Source organism: Octodon degus, unplaced genomic scaffold (assembly GCF_000260255.1).
Source record: "Octodon degus isolate 3935 unplaced genomic scaffold, OctDeg1.0 scaffold00061, whole genome shotgun sequence".
In the NCBI taxonomy this organism is placed as follows: Eukaryota; Metazoa; Chordata; class Mammalia; order Rodentia; family Octodontidae; genus Octodon; species Octodon degus.
This window is the reverse complement of record NW_004524637.1, coordinates 11,519,949-11,522,750: the sequence shown is the minus strand read 5'-3', so window position 1 is coordinate 11,522,750 and position 2,802 is coordinate 11,519,949. Positions and strand designations below refer to the sequence as shown.

The 2,802-nt window shown below is 43.3% G+C and overlaps 1 pseudogene; it reads left to right on the top strand.

Moving 5' to 3' along the window:
• Window positions 1-525: 525 nt before the first annotated feature.
• LOC101579050 lies at window positions 526-1,732 on the top strand (annotated as a pseudogene).
• Window positions 1,733-2,802: the final 1,070 nt, after the last annotated feature.

The window sequence follows — 2,802 nt, the reverse complement described above, 5'->3', positions numbered from 1 at the left end:
AAGAATACATTGCATTACTATCACCCTTGGCAAAAAGTCTATCCACTTGACTACTTAAGTACTTGCTTACCCTGCAAAATGATTAAAGCTGCATCTTTTCCAGCCTCTCAGCGCTCCTTGGATATCTACTAATCTTACCAACGAGTCAGTTTTCCCTTAAATGGAAACAAATGGAACCTTTATATTTCAGAGCATAAAGTCGTGAATGTAAATGTTTAAGTTTTAAAGTTAGAAAACTTGCAAAACCTCAGAGCTGACCACAGCAGTTGAGTGGAGAGGCTTGCCTACAACAAAGCACTACTTGGAACTTAGCTGTTGTCCTACCTAAAAGAACTGCAGCTGTCACTCTCACTGTCCCAGAACTGGAACTCTGCGAAGTGACTGTATAAAGAAAAGGGGCCATCACTTCTCAGCCTTTTGGCTAAGATCAAGTGTAGTGAAGAAGAGAAGCCATAGCTTTTTCTTTTCTCCTAGTGACGCAGCTTAGCTACCGTGGAAGGCTCAGAAGAATAGGGGTCTGAAGTTCCCGGTGCGAAGGTGGCCCTGCAGCACAACCTAGGCCTCGGAGGCACTGTCGTGATGACGCTCTACAGGATGGGTTTTCCAGAGGCCGCCAGCTCTTTCAGAGCAAATCAAATTGAGGCTGCTCCGACCAGCTCTTCGGGGGATGGATTTAAGGCAGACCTCGTCTTCAAAGAGATTGAGAAGAAGCTTGAAGAGGAAGGTGAACAGTTTGTGAAGAAAATCGGGGGTATTTTTGCCTTCAAGGTGAAAGATGGCCCTGGGGGTAAAGAAGCCACCTGGGTTGTGGATGTGAAGAACGGCAAAGGATCAGTGCTTCCCAATTCAGATAAGAAGGCCGACTGCACCATCACCATGGCTGACTCAGACTTACTGGCCCTGATGACTGGTAAAATGAACCCTCAGTCGGCCTTCTTTCAAGGTAAATTGAAAATCACTGGCAACATGGGTCTGGCGATGAAGTTACAGAATCTTCAGCTTCAGCCAGGCAAAGCCAAGCTGTGAAGAACTAACTCCCTTTGGCAACTTTTGGAAAATCAAGATGAAATATGACCCATGTATTTCGTTGTCAGAACTTAGACTGAAATTATATGTTGGCAAATAACATGAGATAGCTTTGTTGTTCCATGGGTGTGACCAGTCATGTTTTTCCTGGCCTCTGCATGCAGAGCCTGGTGGTATACTACTGCTGTGCGGAATTGCTTATGAATGTGCGTGACAGAGTTAATATGGTAATTATGGCTTGGGGGTAAATTCAAGTTTCAAAATAAAAGTAGGAACAGTAACATCTAAAAACTATGCAAACAAAAGCTCTTGTTTTGCTTAGAAGTATGTTTAAGGGTTATCCTGTGGCAGAGCCAATTTAAAAAATTTTCCTTGGGAGATTTGGGGAAGAGGCAATACCAGTAGCTGGCCACACACTTGATGACCTTCATTGATTTCTCACTAACAGTTCTTAAAATTCTGTACTGGAATACAAATCTTTAAAATCTTGCATTTTATGCCATCACAAAGAAATATTCTCCCCGAATGAAGTAAAAGAAATATGATCAAAGCTTGGGGGAAACATTTTAGATGAACACAGGCCTATTTTTAAAGTAAGATTATTTTTTAAATGTTGTTCCTTCTTGAAAAATCAGGGTATTAGAGTCATAAAATGATATTGCTAAAAATAATTGAGCAAATAAAGTTTGCTTTCAGATGCACAGTTCTCAGACTATAATCTCACTAATTTATGTTTACAAAGTTTTCAGTCTTGTGTTTTTCCTGTTTAGGTTAATTAATTGTCTTTATCGGTCTTCCTAATTTTTCTAATTCTGTTATTTCCTATAACTCATATAAGGGATAAAGTAATGCTTTTGGAAGAATGTTCAATAGAAAATTACAGTAACTCTCTCTGACAAAAAAAAAAAAAAGAATAGGGGTCTGTTGGGGACCTAGTGGGTGACAATGTACGAAACACTTGATTCTGTCTTCTGGAGTAGTTAGAGTGCTCATACTGAGAGCCAGTTGGGTGTGGACTGAGAAAGTGGGGACCCCTTTCCGGCTTCCACGCTGACTGATGTAGCCTTCTCCTCCTCACCCTCAGCCTCGAAAAAGAAAACTCACTGTGCTGCATTGGGTAAGATGCAAGTTTTCACTCAGCAGTGCCCCCACCCTCCACCCCATCTGCATTGGGGGACCGAAGTTGTTCCATCTTGCCGTCTGCCATCAGCTGGGTGGTGTGGTTATAACCAATGAGCAGAGAGTAGGGGCTGGAATGAAACCTTCCTGGAGTCTAAATGATGGACCCTATACTGAAACACATAGAGTGACACTCCAAGGTTAAAATAATCTTCCCTCTTAAATTGGCATTGATGGATATGAGGCCTGCAACTGGAGCCCTGGGCCTTGGCTCCATATGCCGCTGGCAGCAGCTCCAACAGTCATGCAGCCTGGATGCTGCTGAAATTGTTACCCATGGGGCTGGGGCACAGAGCGCCCAAAGCTGCCCTCTCTATCTAGATGGAAAGGTCCTAGACATGCCCTCTTCTCACTTGTCCTTTGGCACTCATGCACAAATTGATCTTTTCCCTTTTAATTCCTTATGTCACTTAGAGGTGAAGCTCAGGCTTGAGAAACTCTCCCTGTCCCAAAGGAGGGAGGGGAGACAGAGAGACAGACAGAGAGACAGAGACAGGAGACAGACAGAGACAAAGAGAAAGCTAGAAACAGAGAGACATAGAGACAGGGAGAGACAGAAAGAGAGAGACATAGAGACAGAGAGAGACAGAGACAGAG